This window comes from Cebus imitator, unplaced genomic scaffold (genome assembly GCF_001604975.1).
Source record: "Cebus imitator isolate Cc_AM_T3 unplaced genomic scaffold, Cebus_imitator-1.0 Scaffold451, whole genome shotgun sequence".
NCBI classification, from domain to species: domain Eukaryota; kingdom Metazoa; phylum Chordata; class Mammalia; order Primates; family Cebidae; genus Cebus; species Cebus imitator.
In genome coordinates this window covers 565,530-579,995 of record NW_016107766.1, presented here as the reverse complement: position 1 = coordinate 579,995, position 14,466 = coordinate 565,530, and the positions used below count along the sequence as shown (strand labels likewise).

Genomic DNA, 14,466 nt, shown 5'->3' with positions numbered 1-14,466 from the left:
AATTAATTAAGGGTGAGGTGCGGCGAGCGCAGGCAGCTGGTGCAAGTGATAAAGTGGCATTGTGCAGCAAGGCCCAGTGGTGACAGAGATAAGGGCACCCATCACAGGCACGAGGCTTGCTGGTCGCAGCGTGGGGAAGTGGCAGGGGTGCTTCTGGAGGGAAGGGCAAGGAAATGGGCAAAACACAGTACTGGGTGAAGCTCTGCCTCCTTCAGACCACAGCACCTTGAAGTTCAGTCCCCTGGTGGGAAAGCTGAAAATACCCATTATGCCACTGCTCATTTCTTGTAGAGAGAAATATAGAAAATGAGAGCATGTGTTGAAGAAAAAAAATCAAAAGGAATGGTTAAAAGAAAGTTTTAAATAACATTTTTAAAAGCATAAGAAGCCCATAGACTGTTTTAAAAAAATAAAGAAAATCCTCATTGAAAGCCAGGAAAAAATGTGTGCTGAGGATCAAAAAGACTGGTTTCTGGAAAGGAAAAAAAAAGACCCCTCTGCATGGCTAAGTAGCAGAGAAAAAGAAGTCATGTAAAGATGTAAAGGGAAAGGCATCATGTAAGTATATATAATCTATATTATATATTTACATTTTATTATTAATTATTTATTACAAGAAAAGAGTGCATAGCAGGTCATATATGCACTTGAAGTCAAATGTCCAGAAAAAGCATCTGAGAATCTCCTTGTGAGGAACTCCAAAGCCAGTAATAACAGTTCCTTTAAATAACTTCAAAGTCAGGGAACCAGGTGAGGAATAAGTGGGAGCCCTCGATGATCACAGTGCAAAAGGTGCACGAAGAATGAAAAGAGGCTGGTGGACAGGCTCAGCCAAATCTGTGCCAGGGAAGATGACCCTGAAATCTCCACTCCCCAAATGTCTTTTGATGGTGAGAGCTGGAAACATAAGATCAAATACTGATGACAACAGTAACTCCTTACATGTCCACATTGATTTATGGTTTGCTTTTTTTTCCTCTCACATTATCTCATTTGAAGCCATCATCACATAGACTCTACGATGGGTAGGAAAGGAACCTTTAGCAGCCCCATTTCATAGATGAGAAAATTATGATCAAAATTGGTCAACAAGTACTAGGGTTTGAATGTCTCCTCCAAAACTCACTTTGAAATGTAATTGCCTGGCCGGGCACGGCAGCTCACACTTGTAATCCCAGAACTTTGGGAGGCCGCGGCGGGTGGATCACCTGAGGTCAGGAGTTCAAGAGCAGCCTGACCAACATGCGGAAACCCCATCTCTATTAAAAATATAAGATTAGCAGAGTGTGGTGGCGTGCACCTGTAATCCCAACTACTTGGAAGGCTGAGACAGGAGAATCACTTGAACTCGACAGGCAGAGGTCGCAGTGAGCCGAGATCACAACATTGCACTCCAGCCTGGGCGACAAGAGGAAAACTCCATCTCAAAAAAAAAAGAAAGAAAAAAAATTTTAATTGCCATTGTGACAGCATTAAGAGGTGGGTCCCTTAAGAGGTGGTTGGGCCATGAGGGCTCCATCCTCATGAATGTATCAGTGCCATTTTTGTGACAGTGTTACTAATGAAACGGATGGGTTTGCTATTCTAATCTTCTCCCTCTGTTTCATACACTCTCACCCTTTTATGTGATGTCTTCCACAATGTTATGACACAGCACGAAGGCCTTTACCAGACACCAGTGCCATGCTCTTGGACTTCCCAGTCTCCAGAGCCATGAGCCAAATAAATCTCTATTTAAGTTACCCACAGAGCCATGAGCCAAATAAATCTCTATTTAAGTTACCCAGTCTGTGGTATTCTGTTATGGTAGCAGAAGACAGGCTAAGAAAAAGGCAAGAATCTTCAGCTAAATCATGTCAGCACTGGAACCTGATCCCAAAACTCAAAGTCTTTATGCAATACCATGCTATCTCAATTTGGATCCTGCAGAAGCTGAGCCTGAGGCAGTGATGTGGGTGCAATGTCATTTATTTGGGAGGTGAAGAAGGCAATGAAAGAAGGATGGGACAGTGGGACAGGAAAGGGGAGAAGCCCACACAGTGTGAGTAATCTGGCTGGCTGGCACCTGGTTCACAAGGCTCAGTCCTGCAGAGACCTCTGGGCAACAGCATAGCACCGACTCTAATAGTTTTCCTCCCTGAGGGGAACCCAGATTCTGAATTGCATCTAGAAATCAGTATAAACAGGTCACCAGGACCTGCTGGAATCCACCTGAGACTCCTGAATAAACTCAAGGGTGAACCATCACCATAAGTTACTTGTTGTTTCAAATACCACTGTGTTTTGGGACTGGCAGACTGCCAACTATGCCTGTTCCTAATAAGAGGATCCTTGCGATAGGCATTATCTCTAAGATAAATATTATCCTTATCATTCTGTAAGACAGAGATTATTGTGCCCACATTTGACGGACGGAGAAACTGAGGTTCTAGGAGAGTAAATAACTTGCCCAAGGTCAAAAAGTTATTAAGTAGGGAAAGGTAGATTTGAGTTCTGAACTTCTAACTCTAAAATCTATACCACTTGTGTTAGCGAAGGTTCTCCAGAGAAACAGAATCCATAGGAAGTATAGATAGGTATAGATATAGAGATTTATTATAGGAATTGGCTCACACAATTATGGAGTCTGAGAAGTCCCACAATCTGCCATCTGCAAGCTGGAGAACCAGGAAAACCAGTGGTGTAATGAGTTGGCTTATAGTGAATAGCTTAAAGTCTGAAGGCCTGAGAACCAAGGAAGACAGTGGTATAAATCCTGGTCTGAGTCCTGAGGCCCAAGAGGCAGAGCACTGAAGTCGAAGGACAGGAAAAGATGGATGTTCCAGTTCAAACAGGGAACAAAATTTCCCTTCATCCACTTTTTTTTCCCCTTTGGACCTTCAGTATGTTGGATGATGCCCACCCATCCTGGCGAGGGCAGATCTTCTTTGTTTGGTCTATCATTTCAGATGCTGATCTCTTCCAGACTTATCCTCACAGACACATCCAGAAAGAACATTTTACCAGCTACCTGGGCATCTCTTAGCCCAGTTACGTTGTTGCATAATGTTAACCATCACACCAGCTTTTCCTATAACTCACAGAGGTGGTCTTTGGAAACATGAAATGGCAAAACTTTTATCCCATCCTCTATCAGTCCACTACCCATTGCAGAAGAGAAAGTGGGAAGGAAGAGAAATTGCTTAAAATACAGTTTAGGTTAGTTCCTGGGAGATAGATTCCCACTGAATTTGAGGAGATCTCAAAAAGGGGAGTAAGAAGGGAATTTGAAGCCTGTCTCAAGCCTGTCAGGGCAACTTCCCTGATACCTGTTCATGACAGAGCTCTGGCCTGGGGAACCATGGGGCTGCAATTGAGTGGGGATTCTAATGGCCTAAGTGTGTGTCTGGGGGTGAGGTCCTAGGGGGCATGAGCATCATCAACACGCAGTAGGGGCAGTGGAGCTGGCCCATAGAGCGGCTCAGATGGAGAAAAGGCTGGGAATTGGAGCCAGATGAGAGAGGTAGGGACAATTCTCAGAGTCTTGGGGCTGAGTCCTCTCATGCCCACAGCTGCCCGCTATATCTCCAGCTCCACAGCACCACTGAGGCCCTTCTGCCTCTCCTGCTTTGAATTCCTCTTTTTTTAGAGCACTAAGCCCGGCACTGAGAGGCAGTAATTGGGAATCTTTTGTTCCACAGTCTCTGCCACGCTTGATTCCAGGGTTGCAAAGTTGCTTTCTACTGCCAGGCACCTGGGGTTTGACCTTTTTCATTTATTTGAACACTTACCTTTCAAATGGGAGAGTGGGGTGGAATGTGGAGGGAGAGGGAGAGAGACAGAGACAGGCTGATAGAACAGGAGACCTATAGGGAGACAGGGAGAGGAACTGAAAGTAAGATCAGAGCATTTAGAAAGAAATAGGCAGCCAGGCACTGGGAGGGGAAACAGGAAGCTGGGGAAAGAAAAACAACACTTAACCATGTAAGACTGAGAAGCAGCTGGAGCCCAGAAGCCCTGGAAGGAGACACAGAGCCAGGGAGAGATGGAGAGGGTAGTCAGGGAGATGACAGAGAGGAGAGCAGACAGATGCAGAAAAAGAGCACACACGAGAATCCAAGCAAACTGGGGAGAGACAACATAGAGGTGGGAATGCAAGGTGAGGTGCTCTCCCGGCTCTCAGAGTCCTGTAGTACCTGCACACCTACCAGCCCAGAATGTTAATTACTTGCTGTCTTTAACAGCCTCCAGGGCCAGAAGAAAAGCTGACCAGCTAAGCTGGGGAGTGCCTCGATGGAGAAAGCAGGGAAAGAAAGGACCTTAGGGAAGAGGAACCTTGGGAGGAATGGAGGGAGGGAAGGAGGGAGGGAGGGAAGGAAGGAAGGGGCACTGAGAGATGGAAGATCCCTCAGGTCTCCGCACCCCAACCTCGTGTTTTACAGACAATAGTCCCTTTCTGCCTCTTCTATCCTGAGATGAGGCAGACCCTCCCCCAGCTCCACCCGCAAGCATCCTTTCAAGTTCATCAGAACCATCCATCACCACAGCCAAAAAGGTCTCAGTGCCTATTCCTGATCCCTGAACCATGATCTAGCCCTGGCTTTCCAGCCGGCTACAAGTGGAAAAAAACTGACTCTTCTATTTAAGGGCCCCATAAAAACTGAGAATGCAACTTTCCCCTAAGTAACGAGACCTTGTCTCTTTATGTCTAGCCCTTTCATCCACCCCATCTCTGTGCTTTGCATCACCAGATCCTCCAGCCAAGATCCATCTTCAGATCAGGCATCCATGTCAGATGGGGGAGGTCAGGCCTTGGCTGTGTAATCCAGGAGCTCCCACCTCAGCCGTTTGCTTCCCTCTTGGGAAAGGCACTGAATGGGCAAACATCTATTTCCCTCAGCCTCTGCCCCTGCTCACATTACTCAGGAAACTCCTCATATCCATGCCCTCCTCCTCTCTCTCCAGCCAGCCACCCTGCCAGCCACTGCTCAGATGGGTCAAGGAGGCTGGCACATTCTTGAGTAGTTAATAATAAGGGGGCAAGGGGCTATGATGGGAAATCCTTTGCCCAGATCCAGGTCACAGAGAGGCACTAGGCTTTTGAGGTCCCCAGAGACCTCTACTGAGGTGACAGCTCAGTAGACCTGAGCTTTCCTGGCCCTCCATTCACTGAGGCCCAGGCTTCAGCAGCTCCTCTGAGATTCTGATGTGTTCTCAGCACTTAGCAAGAGATGCTCCAGGCATAGACTTTCTGCGGTTCTCTTCTTCCCACCCCACCGCGCATCCATGTATGTCTTCCACATAAGCGCACTCCACCCAGAATCACTAGGCCTGCACATGAGGGCACGTGGACGTACGCCAGACACATAATACACAGGCGTGCATGAGTGCCTGCAGACAGAGATGCCTGCAAAAGGGAGCATTCAAGCACACAGGCCCCCACTTGTGCAGACAGCACAGCGCTCCATAAATACAAATTAAATTAAGTATGCACAAGCACACCCATGGCAAGTCATCAGGCCTCTGCTCTGCCCAAGGCAAGGGTGTTTAGGCTGAGCAGCCTCTGCACAGCTAAGGAGCCTTTGATTTGACAAAGAAATTACATTTCTTTCACATTAAAAAAGGCTTTGAAGATTCAAAGCCTCAGGCCAGAAAGCAGTGACCACCCGGGGAACAGGGGTAACAGGTCAAGCTTCCTCCCCCTGCCCCTGTCATTGAGAGATGGTCTTCCTCCCTGGGGCTCTGAAGGGCATTGAAAGTCACGATTTTGTGAGGCTGAAACAGGGTCAGTTCTACAAGCCCTGCTGCCAAGCAGTGGAGAGGCTTCCCCGAGGCCTCAGGGCAGGCACTCTGGCCCAGGGTGCCCCCCCAGAGCTACAGCATGGCATCAAGCCTGTCGGCGGTCCTTCCATCTCCCGTTTGGGCACCTCCTCATTTTTTCCTTTCAATGGCTTCTCAAGAGGCCATCAGGCTAACACCCTCATGTGTTAATAATATGACCTTTCTTGTCGTCTTGGGATTTGCCTGTATTAAAAAAAGGAAGGTGTCAACAGAACAGGAATGACATCCAGACAGCCTCCTGCTCTGCCAGTAAGTAGACTGGGCTGTACAGGAGCGGCTGGAGACCCAGAAGAGTCAGGATCAGCTGTTCCTCTGCTCACTCATCACCTTCCTCTCCTGCATGACAATAATGCTTCTTAGAGGACAGCACTTGTGAGAACAGGTACAGCTCGGATCTTAACTCTGCTCTCCGAGCTCAGAGCATTCCTCAGGCAGGGGTGGCCTCAGAACTATGTGTTGGTCTCCAGGACACATCACGGCCCGTCCTTATACTCCGTGACACCTGCTGATCCCTGCTTAAAAGCCTCCTACATTAACTTTAAATGCAGTTAAATCTTTTGAAATGAGCAATTTTCTCCAAAGGTCACTGTAATGCTCAGAGTTCTATGCTGCCAGGAGACCCTTTAAAGGCAATGAGGCAGTCCCAGAGTGGGGAGGGAGGGAAGTGGGGAAAAATGAGAAGAAAGGACTTTGGACCCCAACCCCTGCAACACCCCCACCTGAGACTCCTTCCACTAGATGAACATTCTGCACAGACAAAGCCGGGGGTTGTCAAGCCAGAAGTTCAGAGAGGTGGCGTAACTTGTCTGTGGATGCAAAGCCAGCCAGGGTCAGAGCTGAGGCCTAAACTCCCTCGCTCCTATCCCAACGTTCTTTAAATACTAACTTTCAAAACACATCAGTACTGCTCCTTAATTATGGAAGGTGATTATTTATACACAGTCAGCCCATGTCCAGGCTGTTGCCTCTGCTTGGAATTCCCTCTCCCCAACACCGCCCCCAACATTTCTCTCTGGCAAGCTTCTATTCATACCCTAAAGCCCAACTGACATGTCACCTGCTCCTGGATTTCTCTCTCCACCCACCCCCTCAACTTAACAGACTGAATTACTCGTTTTGTGGGTCCCCACGCCCTTCACATGTCTCTGCTGAGCACATGACAACTTACATGTCTATTTCTTTCCCCGGGCCATGGGCTCCTTCCAAGAGGGGAATCACACCAACGTCTAGCATAGTGTGTGGCTCAATTGACATTGCTAATTGGGGATCAGTTGCCCATGACCATGAATGTGTGGAGGGAGGGAATAGGTGAAGAAGGGGCCTCAGGACTCAAGGTCAACTTGCTAGAAATATGGCTCCTGCTGGAGATGGTAACCAGGGTATGTGGCTTTCTCTCCAGATAGATTTGTGTCTATGAAGACCCCAAGTGCTATCCATGGGGGCAGAACAGATCCAAAGAAGGGGCATGTTCCACAGGAGGTATCGGGCAACCTGAAGGGACCCCCTACTTCACTGTCCTCTGTCGGGACCGGGTTGAGGCAAAAGCAGCTCCTGGCCTGAGCTAAGCCCCTGACCCTGGCCTGGCCAATATGGGAGGTCAGGCAAGCCTGCTCCACTCCCCCTTCTTTCCCCAGATGGGCAATCAATTTCTTGCACACCCCAAGTAAGTGTTGAGGGGGCCCTGCCTCTTTGATAACTGGTGCAGCCCAGCTCCTAAAGCAAGAAACCTGGGTCAAAACTCAGGCTTGGGATTTGGGTTTGGGATAGGGTTTCAGCAAAGTTTGAGAAATCAGGTTAGGGTGAGATTTGAGAGGCTGGGTGCCGCGACTTGCAGGGAGCTTTCAGATTGGTGAAGAAGAAAGGTCCCTGCCCTAAGTGAGCTCAAGGGGAAAAACACATGAACGCAGGCCGTTAGGGCCCACTGGGACACAGGGCTGAACTAGGACCAGAGAGGAATGGGTAGGGGAGGAGAAACAGAGGATGGGGAGAGAGGAGGAGGTGACTGGTGATGCTCTGGCCTCCCTGCTGTAGCTGGATGTGAGCCCAGCAATGAGAATTCTCTCTCTAGAAGCTCCTGGAGACACTCAGTTGTATTGCTCTGTGTGTGTCCCTGTATGTGTGTTTCTGTTTGGCAGAAGTGGGGGAGGTAGGATGGAAATGGGACAGGACATTCAGAGATGAGCGACTAATTTCCTGTTAATGGCTGGTTGCTTGGCAACTCAGCTTCTCTCTGCCTTTTGCCCTCAAAATTGGACTGCAAGAATTTTTAGTGTTAAAGCACCTCCCATGGAAACTCAATTCTGTGAGAGGCGGGCCCTGTCGTCATTGCCCTGCCCTGCCCTATCCCACTAGGTAGCAGAACAGGGAACAGGACACAAGAAAACCAAAGCCACAGGCACACACAGCCGGCCACAGCCTCTCATTCTGTCTTTTGTGCCATCCTCTTCATGAACAATCACACATACATGTGTGCTTACCCCCACACGTGTTGATAAGAGCATATGTGTACCTATACAAACACACTAATCTGTGGCCCACACACATGTAACAATAGTAAGCTGAGTGCCTACCATATGACAAATACTTTACCCTCTCAAAGACGCCTTTCCTGGTCACCCTGTCATTAGTAGCACTCTGATCATGCATCCTAATTGGTTTTCTTCACTTAATATTTGCTTGTTTGTTGGTTTGGATATGGTGTTTCTCTCTGATACGGTTTGGATCTGTGTTCCCACCAAATTTCATGTTGAATTGTAATCCCCAGTGTTGGAGGTGGGGCCTGGTGGGAGGTGATTGGATCATGGGGGCAGAGTTCTCATTAACAGTTTAGCACCATCCCTTGGTGCTGTCATGGAGATAGTGAGTGAGTTCCTGCGAGGTCTGATTGTTTAAAAGTGTGTAGCACCTCCCTACTCGCTTGCTCCTGCTCCTGCAGTGTGAGATGCCTGTTCCCCACTCACCTTCCCCCGTGATTGCAAGGTTCCTGAGGTCTCCCCAGAAGGCGAGCAGATACCGGCACCATGCTTCCTGTACAGTCTGCAGAACCCTGAGCCAGTTAAACCTCTTCTCTTTATAAATTACCCAGTCTCAGGTATTCTTTTATAGCAATGCAAGAATGGCCTGATATCCTCTCCCATGAGAATATTAACTCCATTAAGACAGAGATTTTGTCTGTTTTGGTGCATTACTGAATCCTCAGCATGTAAAACAGCACATGGTAGGCATTTTAATAAATAATTAACTGACAAACAGAATGAGTAACTACACGTGCAAGTGTATCTGCATTTTTTCATCCACATGCATATACATATATATACATATATATATATATATATATATATATATTTCCATGCACACATCACACACACACACACACACACACACACAAAGATTTTTGCATGAGTGGAAATTCTAATACACTGTGTTGAGACTTCTTAGAATTACACAAACTAGAAAGGCAATGCTAGAGTCTCGTTCCCAGCAGACGTCAGTCTGCATAACAAAGCATGTGGGGTATGGCAATGAAATTTAATGTTCAAATTGCATAATAAAATATTTATATATATATATGCCTTTTATACTCCCTATATAATAAAAGTAACAGTATTTTCATGGATGCTTTTCTTATTCAGTGTGTAGCTCCCTCCCACTTCTGGTTTTACATGAGGCTCTTTTAATAATACTCTGGGGAAACACCCAGCAAGAAAGGGATGGGCAATTTATTCCTAAGTGGTTTATAACACTAAGTAACTAATGTTAACCCTCATGGGCTACTCCCCATCTCCCCCTCCATGGGGATGGGAGGAAGCATGGGCTGGGCTAGAGCAGTCAAAACAGTTGAACAAAACATGCTCGTAGCACATAAATCATCTTCATCTCCCCCTCCCTTTCTTATTTCTTATGCTACATAATAGAGTGATTCGTTCATATTAGCTAACAGCAAAAGAGAACCAGGTAGAAAGGGAAAGTTTCTTATAGGTACAACTTTTCTGTTTCATGGGTAAATATTGGTATTGTGTAAGCAATAATTTATTTCAAATGCTCATTAACAGCTGTTAAACTTTATTATTTATTAATAGGCTAATAATTTATTTAATTTTAAAAAATTAAATATAGAACTACTAATAGATTAAATTTAAATAATTAAGCCTAATATAAGTGGAGAGGGACTCCGGTAGAGAACTGTGTTCTGCAAAGTGTTTTGTGTAAGACATAAGAATCCTGTGTATGGAAAGACTTCCAGCTGTACATGAAATATACACTTATGTATTCATGAATGAGAATCTGGGCAGCAGTAGACATAACAAGCAGAGATAAGGTTATTCCGATTCCACTTAGAGAGTGACTTCAAACCCTGTGGATCAATGCTTGCATGTTGAACAAAACATGCTCGTAGCACATTGCACATATGGCTACCCCCAGTGAGGGAAGCCTAGGGCAGTTCACACACAGAAAATGAGAGAGAGAGAGAGAGGGAGAGAGAGAGAGAGAGAGGGAGAGAGAAGCGACCTTCATCATGGGATGACAGTCCTGCCTGCAGGTCTAACCTTCCCACAGCTGACACTAACCCCTGAGATTTAACATATTAACTTCTCAGAGCTGACCTTTTTGCACTTGACCCTTGCCTGCTACACCTGTGGAGCCAGTCAATTCCACAAAGAGTTTTAGAGCAATCTCGGCCATTCTGATGACAGCTCCTGATGCCAGTCATCTTAGTCTATTCAAGCTACTATGACAAAATACCTTAGGCTGGGTGATTAATAAACAACAACAAATTCATTTCTTACAGTTCTGGAGGCTGGGAAGTCCAAGAGCAAGGAGCTGGCAGATTTGGTGTCTGGTGAGGGTTTGCTGCTTGGTTCATAGAGAGTGCCTTTTGGCTGTGCCCTTACATGGTAGAAGAAGCGAGGGAGTTCTCTGGGGTCTCTTTTATAAGAGCACTTACCAGCCAGGCATGGTGGCTCACTCCTGTAATCCCAAGACTGTGGGAGGCTGAGGCAGGTGAATCACCTGTTGTTAGGAGTTCGAGACCAGCCTGGTCAATGTGGTGGAACACTGTCTCTACTAAAAAATGCACAAATTAGCTGGGCATGGCGGTGGGTGCCTGTAATCCCAGCTACTCAGGAAGCTGAGGTAGGAGAATTGCTTGAACCCAGGAGATGGAGGTTGCAGTGAGCCGAGATCATGCCACTGCACTCCAGCCTGGGTGACAGAGCGAGACTCTGTCAAAAAAAAAAAAAAAAAAAAAAAAAAAAGCACTGATCCCATTCATAAGAGCTCTACCTCCATGACTTAATGCTTCCCAAAGACCTCACCATCACCTTGGGGGATAGCATTTGAACACATGAATTTGGGGTGTGGGACACAAACATTGAGGCCATAGCACCAGTCTTCTCATATTTCCATGTGCACACAAATTACTTGGGGATCTTGTTAAAATGCATGTTCAGATTAGCAAGGCTGAGATGGGTCTGGGTCTGCATTTCTGACAAACGGATGCTGTTAGAGATGACCCAGGGCCTTACTTAGTTATAACAGAAGGGCCTTAGGCTATAGAAGCCCTTTCTTTTCCCTGGAGTTTCCACCCTCCCCATACATGTTTTCCAACCCCAGGCCCTCTTGCAGCTCTAGCCATTGGGCTTGGAGCTCACCTGGCTTGTTGTGGTGGAATGAGCTGAAGTGTCTCAATGTCAGTTGATGCTGAGTGCCAGAGCCTCTACCAACAGCTGAATGTAGAGCTGGGCAAGCTGGGTGGAATCCTGCCCCATGGAACACACATGATCTTATGGAAGAAACCATGGACCAACCTCCATATGATTCATGTTCAGGAAGAAGACATGCAGGGGTCTAGGGGTTAACACTTTAATATTCCCAGCATCATGCTAGGTACTCATCAGGGGCTCACTAAATAGTTACAGAAGATAGAACATGATTAAAACACATATTCTAGAGCCAGAATGCCCAGGTTCAAACCCTCTAATTCCCAGCTATGTGACATCGAGCCACTTTCTTAACATCTCTGGGTGGCCATGTCTTCATCTGTCAATCTGGGAAAATATTCACCTCATAGGTTGACAAACTTTGAATGAGATACTATGTTAAATATATATGTGTGTGTCTAGAAACTGCTTAGCACAGAAATTCAGTGGTACCTACTATTATTGATTATTATAGCCTATCTGGTGAGTGGGATCAAACTGTCTTCACATCTAAACAGTTCTCTATGAGCTTCACCCATCCCTGACTCTAAAATCCAATCATCATTTTCACAAGAAGATAAACCAAGACAGTGCGGAAAACCTTTCATTACCTGGTTCTCCTTCGCTGTAAGCCTTAGCAGTTGACTAGCTCAGCCCATCTTCAGTGCAATCAACACAGCAGCCATAGTCCTGAATTCCTGAATGAGTACAATATGCTTCCTTGAATCTCTAAGAGACATTAAATTGCATCTGACAAGGTTTTGATGTTTTCTAAGTTTCACTGCATCTTATTTATTTGAAAATGCATTGTATGATACCTATAGTGAGTCTCTCCTAAGCAGCATGAGCAGGGCTGAGGAGTCAGACAGGCCCAAGGCCAAATCCTGGTTTCATCCGTCCCATGAGGGTCACACCTACAGCAGAGGCTGGCATGCTGCTCTCGGGGGTCAGAACCCCTGACTCCGATTCCATATCTACCATTAGCAAAGTGCATGTCTCTGGCAAACTGGCGGACCTTTCTGAGCTTCAGCATCCTGATTTAGGTTGAGTGAATAATGTATCTGCTCCCAGGGTTCTTGAGATTGAAATGAGATCGTGGAGGGAAAGTATTTGGTTAGCCAATGGGGACTGGCATCCAATATGCTGTTATACAGTAGTATTTATTATTAGGACTTACTTTCCCCTCTACTGCCTCCTCCAGTTCAGGACAGCACTGGCCTGGGAGACTTCAGGACCTGGAGGAGGGGAGATGGAGGTGTTACGGGGTGTTACGGGAAAGGGCAATTAAGTAGGCCTTTACTCTGACCCCTGATGCCTGGAAGCCTTTGCTGCAGATATGAAAAAGCTTAAAGAGGTAGAAAGTGTCAGCCCTTGAGAGGTGTTGATGGGCTAGGACAGAGGCCCTGTTAAATGAGCCCCTTGGGGAATAGCTTTGGGGAGACCCTTTTAACAGGAAATTCGCCATTCCTAGTCCTAGCGCCTACTAGCGGGAGAATGTCAGGGGCCCCGAAAGAGGAAGATTTATTCTGGGTTGAAAATTGCACCCCTCTCTGTTGTGGTATTTCTTTTACATCCCTTGAAATGTGAAAGCCAGATTCAACAAACTCTGTGGCTTCAGGAGGTCAGACGTCCAATTTACATATAAATGGAGACCAAGAGCTTCAGAAAGAAAAAAAAAAATGTTGGGAAAATTGTCGCTTGAGGATTAAGCCTTGCGGAAAATCCAGAGGAGACATATCCCAGAGGGAGAAGAACTGAAAGGATTCAGGGGCTGACTCCTGTGTGTCTGCCCAAGGGGTCCCTTACATCCAAGTCACTAGAAGGTAAGGGGCTTCCAACACCATTTCCTTCATACCGATAATTGCGACAGGTAACATGGATGTGGAGCCTGTGATATGCCAGGCACTGTACTGAGTGCTTCATACCCACCACCCCATGGACTCCTCAAACAATCTGGGAGGGTTGGCATTACACAGGTGAGGAAACCGAATCCCAGAGTAATGTGTCCACCTAGGAAGTGACACAGGCAGCTGGTTGCTCTGAAGCACAGCAATGCTGCCTCCTGGGGCTGGCCTAGCTTGGCTGTGGATTCCAGGGGAGCCCTAGGCTGGAGCCCTGAGGAAGCCCCTCCAAGCACTGCCAGCCTGACTGCTGTTATTCCCATGAGCTGCCTCCCTGTTCAACCATGATTTACACCAATCCCTCCCATGAAGCTTTGATTTTACCAAATTAGTAAATTAGAGAAGAGATATGGCTTTCATCTCACTGATATATAATCTAAAAACAACAACAGCAACAAAACTATCCAAAACCCTTACAGCCAACAAATATATGTTTTCTACTTAGGCAAAAATAAAGGGAGTAGTGAGACAGTCCCCAATTCCATCAACTGGGGAAATAAAGAGAATCGTTCATTGACTGTCAAGAAGTTGGTTAAAGGAAAATAGAACACAGAGGAGTCTGAGTCACTGGGTATGCCGTTATTTTGTCTTTGTTTTTTTTTTTTTAAGAACATTAACATCTTTCCTATCAGTTATTTTTAAATTTAGGTCTGATTGAGACTCTTTGAGTTGTGATACAGCATCTAATAGTTCCTTTGGGCGTCTGTCCTCCCACCCCAACTCTCAAAACATAAGATCATATAAAAGTGCTTAATAAATGCTTGCTGGCCGGGCGCGGTGGCTCACGCTTGTAATCCCAGCACTTTGGGAGGCCCAGGCGGGTGGATCATGAAGTCAAGAGATCGAGACCATCCTGGTCAACATGGTGAAACCCCGTCTCTACTAAAAATACAAAAATTAGCTGGGCATGGTGGCGCACGCCTGTAGTCCCAGCTACTCGGGAGGCTGAGGCAGGAGAACTGCTTGAACCCAGGAGGCGGAGGTTGCGGTGAGCCGAGATCGCGCCATTGCACTCCAGCCTGGGTAACAAGAGCGAAACTCAGTCT

General features: G+C 46.6%; 1 long non-coding RNA gene across 2 annotated transcripts in view; it reads right to left on the bottom strand.

Moving 5' to 3' along the window:
* Window positions 1-11,477: 11,477 nt before the first annotated feature.
* The window catches only part of LOC108291396, a 21,198-nt gene continuing 18,209 nt past the window's right edge, over window positions 11,478-14,466 (bottom strand). Inside the window, exons 3-5 of one of the 2 annotated variants that reach the window (XR_005197287.1) lie at window positions 12,697-12,754; window positions 12,131-12,248; window positions 11,478-11,724 (exon numbers count right to left, since the gene is read on the bottom strand). This is a non-coding gene — a long non-coding RNA (uncharacterized LOC108291396). The remainder of the gene's footprint in view (window positions 11,725-12,130; window positions 12,249-12,696; window positions 12,755-14,466) is intronic. The other variant, XR_005197288.1, reaches the window with a different exon arrangement.